The sequence below is a fragment of the Ascaphus truei genome, chromosome 5, assembly GCF_040206685.1.
Source record: "Ascaphus truei isolate aAscTru1 chromosome 5, aAscTru1.hap1, whole genome shotgun sequence".
NCBI classification, from domain to species: domain Eukaryota; kingdom Metazoa; phylum Chordata; class Amphibia; order Anura; family Ascaphidae; genus Ascaphus; species Ascaphus truei.
In genome coordinates this window covers 262,582,141-262,599,339 of record NC_134487.1, presented here as the reverse complement: position 1 = coordinate 262,599,339, position 17,199 = coordinate 262,582,141, and the positions used below count along the sequence as shown (strand labels likewise).

The 17,199-nt window shown below is 40.6% G+C and overlaps 1 protein-coding gene across 2 annotated transcripts in view; it reads right to left on the bottom strand.

The window, feature by feature from the left end:
* ATP10B (ATPase phospholipid transporting 10B (putative)) overlaps positions 1-17,199 on the bottom strand; it is a 255,531-nt gene that overhangs the window by 200,158 nt on the left and 38,174 nt on the right. The window contains exon 2 of one of the 2 annotated variants that reach the window (XM_075601934.1): positions 9,467-9,555. The exons of the other annotated variant lie outside the window; for it this stretch is intronic. The gene's annotated coding sequence lies outside the window, so the exon portion shown is untranslated. The remainder of the gene's footprint in view (positions 1-9,466; positions 9,556-17,199) is intronic. 2 annotated transcript variants of the gene reach the window in all.

Sequence of the window (17,199 nt, the reverse complement as noted above, 5' to 3'; positions counted from 1 at the left end):
GCTGGTTCGCCCTCATTGGGCGAACCGCTCACGTGACCGGCCTGTCGCGCCGGCGAGCGGGGGAATTTTAAATTCCACTAAGACCTGCGCTTCCGCAAGCGCACGGAAGCGCAGGTAAGCCCCTACTAAAGCCGCTTTAATTGCAGCTGTAGGGGCTCAGTGCTGAGCGGGAGCGCGCCTCAGCACGCTTCCGCCAGCAAGCGGTAAACATGGCCGAGGCCTGACCTGTCAGTGGAAAGAGACACCTGCTGTACATTCTGAAAAGCTTCAGGTCAGGGCCTGGTTCCTACAAATGATGACAGTGGATAGCAAATGTTTGCCATTGCACACTGGCTACAGATTTTTTTTTGGTAGTGGTTAGTCTACTCCCTCTGTAGGCTCCAAGTGAAAATGTAATATAGCAGTGGCCAAGAAGAAAAGTGAAACTATTGCTTTCAGTGTGATTTGATTAATTTTTTACTTTAGTAGTTAGATCTTTTGAACCTGATGGCAACCAGTGTTTAAGCTGGATTCATCAAAGAGCTTAAAAACTGATTCTGTGCAAGCTTAATTTAGCATTGCATGCACAAAAGCAATATAGTACATAGATACAAGCATGTAAGTGTAGCGTAGCCACCGGACGCTACCTCTTTCCTTGGGCCCCAACAGTATAAGTTCTGCTAGGGTAAGGCACTGGAAGGGTAAGGCACTGGAAGGGTAAGGCACTGGAAGGGTTAATTCCTCACTGAAGGCCTAGTGTGCTATTGCAGTCTTGCATGCAGTAAGTGTATCCAAGGGCGGGCCTAGCAACAACCAGAGAGTGTCTGCCTGGGGGGGGTACTGGCTGGGTCATACGTGCAGATGTGACACCTGTCAGTATCATACCTGCCCTGTTATGGGGCAGGGTTACAAGCCCAACTCCAGGGTATATAAACTGGCTCTCTCAAAAGTGGGAATGTCTCTTTCCTCCCCTGTGGAGTGAGAAAAAACTACCCTGTGTCCCATTAGGGGATACAGGAGGAGCAACAGAAGGGAACTTAGATGAGCCTCAAGCCTTAAAGTAACCTTCCAAGGGAAGCAAGATTTTTTTTTGGTAGTGGTTAGTCTACTCCCTCTGTGGGCTCCAAGTGAAAATGTAATATAGCAGTGGCCCAGAAGAAAGTGAAACTATTGCTTTCAGTGTGATTTGATTAATTTTTTACTTTAGTAGTTAGATCTTTTGAAACTGATGGCAACCAGTGTTTAAGCTGGATTCACCAAAGAGCTTAAAAACTGATTCTGTGCAAGCTTAATTTAGCATTGCATGCACAAAAGCAATATAGTACATAGATACAAGCATGTAAGTGTAGCGCCTCCGGACGCTACCTCTTTCCTTGAGCCCCAACAGTATAAGTTCTGCTAGGGTAAGGCACTGGAAGGGTAAGGCTGTAACAACTGTAACAACAAACCAATGCAATAAATATGATTGAACAATATGCAAGTGTGATTCATTGTCTGGAGCTATGGAAAGGTGTCAGCATGGACCATCCTACTACTACAGGATCCTCGCTGACTGGAGGCGCTGCCAATGAATAAGGTACCATGTAAACCTGTCCTGATCATCCCCACATCATCGTGGAGCACTCAGCCCTTCTGTTAGCTCACAGGTATGCACAGCAGTGCAAGAAAGACACTAGTACCAGATCTGACTTTGGGTGGGGGTAAAGGGGCTACATAAGCATGCTGGTCTGTTTGGCACAAGCAAAAGATAGTGAATAATGCCCAATATATTAAATCTCTTTAAGCACTTGCTAAAATTGCATCTTCTGCACTAAAGGGGTCAGCGCCTTACTGAAGGGATTATTAGCTCAGCGGTCAGAAAGGACTACAAAACTCTGAGAATAATTAGGGTGACAGAACTCAGGAAGGAAAATAATAGCAAGCAAGACTTAATTAGGGAAAGACAAGCAATCCTAGGTAAACAGGATAGTAGGCAAGGCAACATAAACAGACTGGGAAACAGGGATGGCAAACAGGAACAGAAACAGCAACAGCGACAGGACTGGGACATGGGATGGGACTATTGCTGCCAACGGGATACCACAAACGCTCCCACTTTATGCCAAGTATTGGCTTTCCTTGAACTGCTCTACTTATTGATTGAAAGAACCTTGCTCTCACTTATGGCACAGACCTCTGTGTATTATTTCCCTCTGCTGTTATATGATGGGAATTTAATTTGGATATTTTCTGCAGATCTTAATGTATGATGGTACTGCAGCGAGGTAGTTCGGGAACTGTCAGGTGTTTATTAAAAGTCAACGGCTGTTGCCTTCTTTGGCTTGCAAACCAATTACCAATTATGTAGTTTCTCTATGCACTTTATCTCCTCATGCACTTTATCAGTAGGATATTATTGTAGATTAGCAGGCAACACTGCATGTAGCATGAATTTAGGTCATTAATGTTTTTAGCCATACTGTGTCAATTTTAAATGTATTTGTCATATGAAATGTTGTATTTTGAGATTTTACCATATGTGGTTCAATTTTCGACTAATTTATGTCAATAAATGGTAGTTTTTTTAGTGCATATTATCTCTTATCTCGGTTTTCCCATTATATTATCCCTGAGGCACCGTCAATTACGAGACTACATTACATACCAAATTACTTATAACCTTGAGTTGATGTCGAATAACCTTTTTGTTCTATGATAATGACCAAGGCCAGTTTTCCTTCAGTTCTCACTAAGGCTACGGCCGCAGCATTTACTGCTGCATGCACACCTGGCGATCTGCGGTCTGTAGGGGAGCAATGGGATAAGCGGGGGGGGGCTGTGGCGGGTTGGGTGGCCGCTGACCACATGATCGCGTCGCGGCATGGGAAGACAACATTCTTGCCTTCACTACCAGCGTATCCGTCATTGTGCTTTGTGCACCCACACACACAGGGCCACTGGGTCCTGCCCCATAGAGGGCTGTGATGGGGGCGCGCACGCCAGAGCGTGTGCCACAGCGGCCACTGGGTACCTGGCCTAATATATCAAAGTTGCTACCAGAGCAGCACATGGGAATACAAAACGAGGTCTGGCAGGTATGCATTTGAGTTATTGGACTTCAAGAGTAGCAAGCTGTAATGGAAGGAGTTCAGTTTATGGTGTATATTGGGGGATTTGTGGAAATAATCAATGTGATGGTGCATTAATGATGGACCCCCCGAAAAAACAGAGCATCTTCAAGATCACAAAAAGTTAGCATTGTTACTAGACAGAAAACTGCACCTTTAGGGGGCCAATTTGTGTAAATACACTTTAATTGGTATTGGGGAGAGCATCAGAGCGGTCTGTAGCAGCAGACTCATATACTTAGCTACTTATGTATCACACACTTCACTAAAGATGCAGAGTTAGTGGTATTACAATTAATAGGAGTTAATCTTATAGAATAGGGTATTTTGTTCTCGTGTGTAGTTAACTGTAAATCATGAATTACAATTGTCACAAACCACATTAATAATTACAACACAATTCCAACTGTCAGAACATATTAATTACACAACCGTTTTTCTCACCTGAGTACTGTAGCCATTTGATAATTCAAGAATCAGGTTAAGCACAGCTTCTGGATATAGAAAATTACTAACGATATAGCCGTTTCTATTTAACGTTTACAGTGCTGGGGCACTAGTGCACCAGACTTCCATCACTTCCACATCCTTTGAGGGCTCCTGATGGTCCATTACCTGAACAGAACCGGCTGACTGCTCAATTGGAGTAGTCAGCCCAATCTGTCCCAAGAAAATTATCAAGTGCCCATGACAGACCTGGAACTTCATACTGTAACTGCACTGTAAAATGTTAAATGCCCTTATTTAGAGCATAGATCAAATATGCAGTATCTATTTACTCAAATATTTGAAACTATGAGCTCCATTTAATAAAACATTTTTTGTATATTCTTATGGACATTTCCAGTTGCACTGCAACTTCAATTGAGTTGTCAAGTGTGTAAGATAAAACGTCCTTTAATCTCTACAATAACTGCATTAGTAGAGATCAAGGGCCATGTTTACCCAGTAGTGCTGCTCCATAAGGCACCTTCCAGCACAGCTTAGTTAATAGGGTCATTTTGATGTCAATTTAAGTGAATGGGCTGTAAGGTGTCCTCTGGCTTGGAAGGTGCCTTATGGAGTAATGCCACTAAGTAAATATTGCCCTGTATGGCCTATTCAGCTATGTGGCCATAAGGGGCATTTCCTCAACATGCTCTGAAGCAGCCAATCACACCAGTATAAAGCAAAAACTCCCCCTTAAATCAAGGGCAGATTGTGTGATCGGCTGCTTCAGTGAAGCTTCAATAAAGCTCAAGGTGCTTCTAACATAGAATATGAAATAAGGAGAAACCTCTCTTAGTAAATATGGACCCAGATGTTCCAGGCCAGGATTGGTATGTTTCCCAAATACATCCAGCCCAAGATCAATAGAACCTATTTTTAGTACCTTCAACCTGTATAACCTGCTCAGCAAGTCAAGTTCACTGGCAGCAATCTAAGGAGCCAGGGAACCTCGAGGGGGAAAATGAAGCCCATTTAATATAGTCTACAAAGATTTGTGTGTTATTCAATACAGAATAATGTTAGGTAACCTGTAATTCAATATGCTATGTTCTTTGCAATATACTGTGGCTACAAGTTTTCAAGTGCATAGGAATGGACCTTGAAATCTGCTGTAAGAGGCAATTTAAAATTCTAAACTCAGCAAAGGGGACATTAAAAGCAAGAATGAAATACATTTCCCTGCATTATTTGACCTCATTAGCATTACACATTTGTGTGCCATTAAGTTCAGGTCTCTAGGAATATTGAGAATTGACAGAATGAAAGCACTGCATTTTTTATCTGCCTGAAGTCAGGAAACGCTTTGCCCCTCGTATTGGACATACAGTTGTGTGAAAAAGAAAGTACACCCTCTTTGAATTCCATGGTTTTACAGTACATATCAGGACATCATAACAATCATCTGTTCCTTAGCAGTTCTAAAAATTAGGTAAATACAACCTCAAATGAACAACAGCACATGACATATTACAACGTGTCATGATTTATTTAACAAAATTAAAGCCAAAATGGAGAAGCCATGTGTGAAAAACTAAGTACACCCTTACTGCTTCCATAGGAATTAAGATGCTAAGTAGCAGACAGGTGCTGCTAATCAAATGCCCTTGATTAATTGATCAGCAAGTGTGATCACCTCTCTAAAAGCCAACGTTTTAGCAGTTTGCTGGTCTGGAGCATTCAGGTATGTGTTAACACAATGCCAAGGAAGAAAGACATCAGCAATGATCTTAGACAAGCAATTGTTGCTGCCCATCAATCTGGGAAGGGTTATAAGGCCATTTCCAAACACTTTAAAGTCCATCATTCTACAGTGAGAAAGATTATTCAAAAGTGGAAAACATTCAAGACAACTGCCAATCTTTCCAGGAGTGGACGATTGCCGGAAGAAGAGATCAGTGTATCTCGAAAGCTCGCACAAATTAAAGCATTTCGTTAGCCACAGAACGGTATCGTCTATCCATTTTTGATTATTAAAGCACGGCTAACACGGTACTGATACCTCTACATCTATATAAATTTATATCTATATCTATATCTACATCTAAATATTTTTTTTTTATACCAGAACATCTTTTTAGGTATTGGTTATTAGTAATAAATCTTACTTTAACCAGTGCTATAGTAATGTATTTTATTGTGAAAAATTGCAGAAGAAAAAGCAATGTACTACTTTTCTGATTCTGGTCACCATAGAATAATGTGTGTTGTAGAATATACCTGGCTCAAGAAAGTAGCCAGATATCCATGTTTTTCTGTTTCTACTCTCAGTCTACATTAGAGATTCAAACATTTAGATGCAAACCAAAAAAGGGGATAAAGTAGTTTGTTATAGTGACATTAAAAAAGCAGAATAACGATGCGTATTTCGACTGCATAAATGCAGAAATGCACTGTCATATGTACCCGTATAACTTGTTTGCCTGCTTATGTCAAGTTAGTTTTTTTTTTTTTTTTTTTTGCATCAACGGACTCATTTGATAGGTTTATAATATTACCTGATTTTTAGGAGTCCAATGACTTTTAATACAATGGTACTGTATGTACACGATGTTCTGGTTGATAAAATTAATTCCCTTGTATACTGTACATATGTGTTTTAATTATCCATAGGAAAATGGAACACATTTAATGTACGAGGCAGAACAGTGTACAGCATTGCAAGCATCTCTGGCACAAAAAGGGTTACACTGAGCAAAATACGGACATACTGTATGCACAGTGTCAAAAAATACAATGTGGATGAATATATGTAGTAGTACATTACTTCACATAGAAGTGATAAAGTCCATAAACTAAAGCCAGTAGTGGTTCCCATCAGGTGATTATATGGAAAACATTATGGCTCCATAAAGTGGTACTGTACTGATTGACGGTAATCCCAGTCCTTCGGACAAAATCTACTTATGGTCCTGACTGGATATTCAATTGAATAAAATGGTCCAAAATAGAACACTGGTTTCTAAATCCCATTATTGTTTAATATTTCAAATCTCATCACGTTGCAGTTGATAATCCAATAACCACACCACTTTGGTCAACAGTTGGTCCCAAATGTTGTAACTACTTGATAAACAAGTCACTCTTGCAGACTACAGTAGCAGTCTGTATCTGTATAAGATGTATACACCTTCCTTGCTTTTAGAAGCTGTACAGTATGCTTAAGGAGGAACATTGAAGATCTGGACAGTAACATCTGTGATGGGTGATGTCCATTTTACAAAATGTATAAAACTGCTCATTAAAATTGAATCCTTTATGAAAATATTTTGATACGTTTTAATATACTATCCTCTCTTCCCTAGAGTTACATTTTCCAGCACAAAAATTGTTGGTGCCAAGCAAAAGAATTAATAAAGAATATATAAATATCAATTAAATATTTGCCTCAAGTAAATTATTGTGGGGTGTGAAATTGCAATTGATGTCATTTAAATCTTTAACATTTTATTTACATTGGAACTCATACATGAGGATTATACACTTCTAAACATAAGAAGAATTAGGACTGCAAATAGAGATTAATGTGGCTAAAATATTAGGCAGACTTGTCTTCTGCTTTAAATTACAAAGTAGCGATAAAAGGGGCTAGTGAAGCAGCAAATTAAGGGGGAGAATCGATAAGCTCTGATATGGGGTTTTGCTCCGCAATTCTGTATTAATTGCAATTCAAATCAATGGCAGTTAACATGGGTTAGCAATGCGACAACCCGTATCGACACTTTGTGAACACTGACATATGTGAGGAACACTTGTGTAACATGCTCACACACCTCACTGCTTTCAGTAACATAGGCGTCAGAAGTAAGACACCTTTGATTTGTGATGCCAGTCGCAGTGTCCAAATATATTAGGCAAGCTCTAGTGCAAATTAATTACCAAATCCATCAGATTTATTTGTTCAGAGCACAGAATTTCGTAATCTGTCTATTGTACGTATTGGTTTAAGCCATAAACCTCAACCTCATGAGAACAAGGATGATTGATGACAAACGTACTATATGTATAGATGTTTATGGCATTGTTACAGAAAGTTTAAATCTAATTATACAGTATATCAGAAATCATCAGTACATCCCAAATCTCCCTCAAAAATCTTCCAAAAGTTGGTCAGTACAGTATGTGCAGGGCTGAAATATTTGTAGCACACAGATTTGGCCAATTTACACTACAATCTATGGCCATCTCATGGGGTGCAGTAAATTATCAGCACTGATAAAAAAAGTGTTATCTTGGCAACTCCTAAAAGTCAGTCACCTTATACTGTGTCCTTCAAATATTTTATTACAAAATATCAACAAAAAAAAAAACTAAAACATAAATGTGTAAAAAATAAATAAAATAAAAAATAGCGAGAGGGGGGAAGAAATTGAGTGAGAGGGGTGGGGGAAGAAATTGAGTAAGAGGGGTGGGGGGGGAATTGAGTGAGAGGGGTGGGCGGGTGGAACAGAGTGGGGGGGGTGGAATTGAGAGAGGGGTGGGGGGTGGAATTGAGTGAGAGGGGTGGGGGGGGAATTGAGTTAGAGGGGTGGGAAGGGGGAATTGAGTGAGAGGGGTGGGAATTGAGTGAGAAGGATGGGGGGGATTAATTGAGTGCGGGGGATTGAGTGAGAGGGTGGGGAGGGGGAATTGAGTGAGAGGGGTGGGAGGGAATTGAGTGAAAGGGGTGGGGGGGGAATTGAGTGAAAGGGGTGGGGGGGATTGAGTGAGAGGGGTGAGGGGCAATTAAGAGAGGGGGGATTAAGTGAGGGCGTGGGGGAATTGAGTGATAGGGTGGGGGGAATTGAGTGAGAGGGGTGGGAATTGAGTTAGAGGGGTGGGGGGAATTGAGTTAGAGGGGTGGGGGGAATTGAGTTAGAGGGGTGGGGGGAATTGAGTTAGAGGGGTGGGGGAATGAGTTAGAGGGGTGGGGGGAATTGATTGACAGGGGTGGGGGGAATTGATTGACAGGGGTGGGAGAGGGGAATTGATCGACAGGGGTGGGAGAGGGGAATTGATCGATAGGGGTGGGGAATTAGTGAGATTGGTGGGGGGGGGAATTGAGTGAGAGGGGGGTTTTGAGTGAGAGGTGGAGGGGGAATTAGAGAGGAAGAGGTGGAATTGAGCGAGAGGAAGAGGGGGGGTGTTAGTGAGAGAGGGGAGTAGTGACCACTTGATTACTACTGTGTGCATGTGGTTGAGACTTGTGGGAAGGATGATTGCACTCTGGTGCCTTGCCCATTTGGTAATGAATGGGTTCAAATGCATATAGTTCTCTTTACCAGCGATGGCAGAAATTGCCACGGTGTAATCCGTTAAACACATCACTGTGGCTGGTGCGTTGCGATGCTCAGGTGGATAGAGCCTTCTAGTTCACAGAAAAGTACATATCATTATCTCACTGAGAATGGATCAACTGTGCCTTAACACTGCTGCTTTGCCAGGGTGTCCTGTGCAATTTGTTTTGTGCTCGACAGAAAAGGATAAGAGTGTTTGAACTAATTTTAAGAATAACCCATGGTAACAAAATAGGTATTTACAGTAAAAAATTTGCATCAGAGGAATGGCACTTAAAGTAATTGCAAACCATCAGGTACTGATTTACGGAAATGAAAATGTTCAAGGAAATATTGCTTATAGTTTTGTTGATTTTGTTTCTTTGCTGCCACAGGGGCCTGTAGTGTATTGGAAGGTGCCCATATTATTTTGTGTCAGGTTGAATAAAGCCTTACATTTCTCTTACAGGAAAAGATTATATCATAGTATTACTGGATATATATTCTCTGTTGAATTATAATTGGATCGAGTATCTAAAAGCTTTTTATGAGTTTTCACATGTATACTTATTGGACAACCAACCATTCCTGTGCTACTGGGGCCTTCTAACATTGAAGCATCTCAGCAAATGTACTTACAGTATGCAGCTCTGAAATTCTCTGTCGTTCAATCTCTCAGTGATCAATTATTCAAGACGGAAATCCCACCATCATATGAAGAAAAAGAACTGCAGTAAAATAGAACATGAAAATTATATTTTTATTTAAACCCAGAAATCTAGCCACTCCGCTTTTTCTTATGTCGTCATTACCCAACATAACATGGAAGGATTGTGACACCATGCAATTATGTAGGACAGTACGGCCAGGATCCACTACAGGTCAATACATGATAAAAATTGGCCCTGGATAGTGTTTAACGCAGATTTTATTTATCAAAATGTTCACTAGCCAGAGACAAAGCAGTGATAATAATAGTAATAATAATAATAATGTTTGTTCTTGTATAGCGCTGCTAGTTTTACGTACAGTAGCGCTTTACAGAGACATTTTGCACTATTTTAAGCAGCGATGTGTATATCTCCAACACCGCATTCTCAGATGAGCATGCAAATTAATAATTAAAAGCAAGGTACTTATTTACATGGTTTTCAGTAAATTCCGATACCTAGGCCAAAAATAACTTAAATGTTTATCACCCACCCAATTCTGGTGTTGCACCGATCTTGAGACACACACACACACACACACACACACACACACACACACACACACACACACACACACACACACACACACACACACACACACACACACACACACACACACACACACACACACACACACACACACAAAAACGAATAGACGATACCATTCTGTGGCTAACAAAATGCTTTTATTTGTGCGAACTTTTGAGATACACTGATCTCTTCTTCCAGCGGTATTACAATGGATAAAGCAAGAAAGGTTTATACTTAAAAACAGTGCATTCTGGAATGTATCTGACTGAAGCCTATCCCACCCCCCCACCCCCTGTGCATTATAAATATAAATTTATAAAGTGTGTGTGTGTTAGTGTATACCAATGGTGTGGGTTACCTACCTACATGATTGGCATACCCTCCCACACACACCTTTTGTAACGCGCTGTATACACTGTAGGAGCTTTATAAAAATTCAGAATTACACACACACACATACTATTACATCACTAACATTCAGGGACCATTTAACACCTTAAGTCATAAATCGCATACTGCACAGGGGGAGGAGGGGGGTATATGCTTCAGTCAGATACATTCCAGGATGCAAGGTTTTTAAGTAAAAACCTTTGCTATATCCAATGTGACACCGCCGGAAGAAGAGGTCAGTGTATCTCGATAGCTCGCACAAATAAAAGCATTTATTTAGCCATATAACTGTACCGTCTATTCATTTTTGATTATTAAGCTTGGCTAAAACGGTACACATACCTACACACACTTATTCAAAAGAAGACTACACAACCTAGAATATGTGATAAAAATTAAAATACCACTTATGAGCACATTTACATGTCCCATACAGGTCTGCAACCCTGCTTTTCGCCATTATCTCTTCGCATACTCTACAATGCTTTCACTGCAGTCAGGTATTATGGGCAATGGCATGCAAATGAGCACGCCTTTTGCTTCTGGTCTATTTTTACATGGACCTCTACAAAAACGTATGCCAGCTGCATTATACAGCTTTTTCAGCACAGCCTGGGTTTAATTAAAAAGTGCATGGCCAGTAAACCTGCTCACAGACAGCTTTTTCGACCTTTTGGGTCTCTTCAGAGTGAGGATAGTTATACTGGCTTTGCAATCTGAACATGGAAGCAGTTTCAACCACACATTAAATAAGTTATGGTGGGTAAATAGTGAGAAAAAGTGATACCAATATTAATATACGAACCTCCAGCTTGAAAACAATCAACCAAGGGTTACTAAGGGTTCCTATGAACGTTATGCGTTTTGTGATTAGTTTGTATGGTGTTTATGTTGTATGTTAACTGCTTTGATGCCTGGAGCTAAAGTACCAAACTACTGCAAAGGGGTTAAGTCAGTTCCTACCATAGGGTTTTGTAAGAAATCATATCGCAACACCATGGTAGAAAAGTGTGAACTGCCCCTATCTCTCCACAATTGCATTGCTAGCGATGATTGGTATTGATTTCTAGGAGTTATTGCTTCTTTGTATTGCTAGCCATGGTTAACATTTTACATGTGTGCAAATAAGATGAAAAGTGCTATTTATGTATGAATAAGTAATATGCTTAGTGAATGCAGCTCTAAAGCATATGGCATGATCCTATTTTGTAATAATGCCAAATTTGAATACAACTAGCTTTAGTGAATCTAGCCCTAAATCAGTTATTAGATCTATTCCAAATCTTCTCAAGTGTTAGCAAATCTACAAATGTTGCTTTCTATTGTGCAAAAAATAAAAAATGGCATTGTTTGCATCCAAAAGATTTGCAAGGTCAAGTAACCAAATCTCAGTTAAAAAAAAAAAAAAAAAAAAGTGAAGTGTCAAGATCCTTTTTCATTAAAAAGAAAAAAATTATTTTTTTCAAACTTTGGCGACAAGAAACCTGAACACTTTGCACAGATCTTCATTATATTGATGTTAGTGATGTTCCGAGTACCCCGAAATTACCCGTACCCGGCGCTTTTCTAGATACCCGGACCTGGCAACAGAGAAATGGAACCGGCGCCGGGTAATATCAGAGTAGCTGAAAGTACTTCATCACTTACCTGCAGCCTGCGACGGAAGGTGAGAAAGACTGGGGCGACATCTGGGAGCACCAGCAGAGGTCCTGGTGACGGTGGCAGCAACAGAAGTCTCTGTTCAGCCGACGGGAGCAGCAGCAATAGAGTACACATCTGATACCAGTGTGAGCTGTGGAACCATGTGACCGAACCAGGACCATTCCTATTGGACAGCCGGGAGGAGCTTGCTGACTAATAGTAACGGTCCTACTCCGGTCGCATGGTTCCCCAGCTCACACTGGTATCAGCTGTGTGCTCTATTGCTGCTGCTCCCGCTGGCTGAACAGACTTCTGTTGCTGCCACCGCCACCAGGACCTCTGCTGCTGCTCCCAGATGTCACCGAGGTCTTCTTCAACCTGCAGGTAAGTGCCGTCTGCGTAACCGGGTACCCGAACGGGTAGAATTATTGATTTTGCCCGGGTACCCGTTACCAGTTTTTTTTTAAAGTTAGGTCTGGGTACAACACTATTGATGTTGCAAAAAAATTAAATAAAAATCATACATTGTAATTGAACAGGATCCATTAAACATGCTCAGCAAAAATGTTAAGAGAATAAGAAATGCTCAGTTTTACCAACATTTCATTTAGTCAAGTCCCAAAACTGAAACTGCAATACATTGAAAATTATTACTACTTGTACTAATTTTTTCCCCATTTTACCAGTTCTTTCAAAATATAGGATACATGTGTTGGTTTTCAAAATGTAGCTGTGTAAGTGGAAAAGCGAAGGAACATATATCTCAGCATATCCAATGGCTGCTCTTGTTAAGCAGTAGATAGAGGCTTTTACCCAACTGAAGAAGCAAGATAGTTACAGTTACATAGTAGATGAGGTTGAAAAAAGACTTCCGTCCATCAAGTTCAACCTATGCTAAATTTAGACAACAGATACTTTATCCTATATCTATACTTGTTTATTGATCTAGAGGAAGGCAAACAAAAAACCCCATTAAGGGGAAAAATTAATTCCTTCCTGACTCCAAGAATTGGCAATCGGATTAATCCCTGGATCAACATCTTTCCCATGTATGCTTATTTGGTATATCCCTGTATACTTTTCCCATCTAAAAAGATGTCCAATATTTTTTTGAACAAATCTATTTTATCTGCCATCACAGTCTCCATGGGTAATGAATTCCACATTTTAACTGCCCTTACTGTAAAGAACCCTTTCCTTTGTTGCTGGTGAAATTTCCTTTCCTCCAACCTTAAGGGATGGCCCGAGTCCTTTGTACTGCCCGTGGGATGAATAGTTCTTTTGAAAGCTCCTTGTATTGTCCCTGAATATATTTGTATATAGTTATCATATCACCTCTTAGACGCCTCTTTTCTAATGTAAATAAATCTAATTTAGCTAGCCTCTCCTCATAAGTTAGAATGTCCATCCCCTTTATTAATTTGGTGGCTTTTCTCTGCACTCTCTAGTTCCATAATGTCTTTTCTTAGGATTGGTGCCCAAAATTGTACTCCATATTCAAGGTGTGGTCTTACTAATGCTTTGTAAAGGGGCATAATTATGTTTACTTCCCTTCCATCCATTGCCCTTTTGATGCAAGATAAGATCTTGTTTGCCTTTGCAGCTACTGCATGACCTTGGGCACTATTGCTAAGCCTGCTGTCTACAAGCACTCCTAAATCCTTCTCCATCAAGGATTCCCCCAATATATCTCCATTTAATTTGTAAGTCGCCTTTTTATTCTTGCATCCCAAATGCATAACCTTACATTTATCTGTATTAAACCTCATCTGCCATTTACCTGCCCACGTTTCCAGTCTCTCCAAGTCCTTCTGAAGAGAAATTACATCCTGCTCTGATTCTATTACTTTACACAATTTAGTATCATCAGCAAAGATGGAGACTTTGGGCCCAGATCCACAGGTATCTTCAAAGCTCACTAACGCGGTGTTAAATGCTATTTTCAGACATAACGGGACTTGCATTACTGTAACGCAGGGGAGCGCAAACTTTCCTTGCGCTCCCCCCCTTACCTCGTCTTCAGCGTCAAATGACGCCATGGGGTCACGTGACCCCCCTGCGCCGAAGACAAGGTAAGGGATATAGCAGAGGCGTCACGTGATCCCCAGAATTTAATTTAAATGTCTTAGGGAAGAGCGTGGGACCTCTGCAACCACCCCACTGGAAAGTCTTGCACCCCCCCTGGTGGGTGCACCACTTAGTTTGTGCACCCCTGCTATAACGGACATAGAGCTAATGATATGCAAAAGAGATGTTCCCTCTAACACATTTCCAGAGCTCCGTTATAGTTAATGCAGGAGTTTCACAATGCGTTGACTATGTCATCAATATTATTTGCATATCTGTATTACTATATTTTATTTGTAAAGCGCCAACATATGCCGCAGAATGGCACAGAGTGACAAACTGAACAAACAGAATGACATAAAAACAAGCACAAACAGATACAGAAGGTAATGGGGCGTATATCCCAGGTATCTCAAGTGTGCTCCTTTTTGTGCACAGGAGTCTCTCCACGTGTTGTTTGAGGATTTGTATGTTGTATGAGGTGAGTTAGAGGGGCTATTATATCTATGTCTATAGCACTTGGGACACTCTCATAGTGCTCTCTCTCGCTAAGCTAATGCGAGGCAGTGCTAACTTAACAAGCTATTACGGTTACGCTAATGAGATCACTAACGCACAATGTATTTTGCATATATTTAGCCTTGTGGATTAGCGTTCACTTCAGGTAAACGTTACGTCCATTACCGATTTTGATTACATGTTATGACCACATGTTATCGGAGCTTTGTGAGCTGTGGTACCTTTTAAAGGCCCAACACATCAATTGTTCAAGGTTGTCTAATACATACATCATTCATTCTGTGAAATCAATGTAGGTGCCAATGTCCTCAACTCTCAATCAGGAAAAGCAAATTATGGAGCCCCATAATTACTAAGCAATGATATTTAATAAGCCACCTTCTGTGCTGGAACATACCGTACAGCCCAAATCAAGTGAATGCGCCATATTTACTAAACCGTGTTACCACATAAGACTCATTGTATGCTTTAAGACCCCTTATGACCCATTCACTTCAATGGTTCAAAGTGCCATATTTACTAAGCAGTGCTGAAGGTGTCTGTGTAGAATAGCACAGCTCAGTAAATATTACCTGAATGTTTAAGTCAATGGCCACTATAACACTCTATGCTGCCAGTTAGTATTGGGAGCTGCCTCTAAAATTATTCCCTGAGTATTACTTGGGGTAATCAACCATACCATAATATGGAGGCGGAAAGGTTGCTCAAATATACAGTAGGAGTGGGGTTTCCTCATATCAACCATACTGTATGTCCAAAAATCCATTTTGAGTTTACATCCCATCCCAAACTCATCATATGACTTTGAATCCCTCTTACCATCTGCTTGTCCATCCACCATTTCCCTTGAAATAGTACCTGTAATGGCTACAATTATAATATCTATTTAATATATATTCAAACCTAAACCTCCCTACAACTGCTAGACTCTCTCCATTGAAGCATCACTGCAGCAACTAGAAGATTAACTTGAAAAGATTAAAAGGTGACATTGTTGGCCTTGGTGAAGATAGAAGAAAAGATGACATCCTCATTGAGCTCAAAAGCAAACACCTATTCTATTAGAGAAGTTCAGATAATGGAATAATCAGTGGAGTAGGCTTTATAGTTAACAAGATATGGGGAAACAAAAGACCAACAGAAAGAGCACATAGAATCGTCATCCAGTTGAGGGGGATACAGGCCTCAAATAATTTAAGTGTATGCTCCAACAGACAATGAAGACGTCTACCATGAAATCCAATAACTCAGCCACAAAGGAGATTGTCACCTCAAGATCATTCTGGGAGGTTTCAATGCAAAGATTGGTGCCCACTAGAAAGATGACGACCAAAAGTAAAATGGGTGAATGAAATCAGAAAATTTGTTGGAGCAATGTGGAGAAGAGAGGCTTGCAACCGCAGTACGTGAAAGATCATTGATCATGAGCGATTGATCGAGATATATATATATAGATAGGATAGTGAAAGCACCCAAAGGGTATCTTAAACGTTGGAATTTATTTCTGTATAATACACTATAAAGTGTGCTTACTGGTGTGTATGTGTATACATATATACACATATGTGGTTTGTTTTCTTTATTTATTTTTAAACAATGGATGGCTAGAACTCCTCCAGTCAACTTCATCCTGACCACACCTTCCCAAAGCACTGCAAGTGAGAGGGGTTAGTGACTCTTGCTTATACTTGGAGAGATTGCCACGGGGGATGTGAGGAATTTACAGTACAGACAAGGAGTAAGATTATTTAATCCATAATACAGTGCCATCCCCTGTGATTCTTACCTTAATATAGTCTGCTTTTAGGGCTTTTCAACTTTGGACCAGATTCGATATGCTGCGAAGTCAGCTTTCCCCTTGTTTGAGAAGATATCAGCCCCATTAAACAAACAAAACAAAAAAAACACTGTTGAATTCTTAAAGAGCAGGGAGGCAGCTTCTCGGAATATTGAATAGGTGACTTTAAATTAAATCCCGAATGGGATGAAATGCATCAGAGTGCGCTTGGTTACTGTACGTAAAGTTTGTCCGTTTTTTTAATTAAAACAAGCCTTTTTCTACTGGCCGCGTTTGGTATTCCTTGGCTGTGTATCGCTTTTTTTCTTTTGAACTTTTTCTGCGATCGACTCAGCGGGCAGCACGCCTCCTTGCAGACAGAGCACGGTCATCAGTGGATTCACCTCAGGAGCAGACGAACACACTGGTCTCAGCAGGTACTGTGGGGGCAGTGGGCTGAAGGGTTACTTTTGGAGTGAGCCGTGTTGCTCCTTAATGGGGCGGTTGGCGGCTTCGGTACATACCCCAGTTGTTACCCCTCCCCCTAGCCTGCATAATAGTCCGCTTTGCTTATAGACCGAGCATTTATGATGTGCCATTTTTTTGTCTGATCCGTCATATACCTTTATTATTAATAAGGATTTTATATTCTATTGTGCAAGCAGCCCTTGAGCACTGGCTGTGGGAGTACTGTCCCATTCTTTTCCATATAATTATTTTTAAATCCCTTTTTGAAA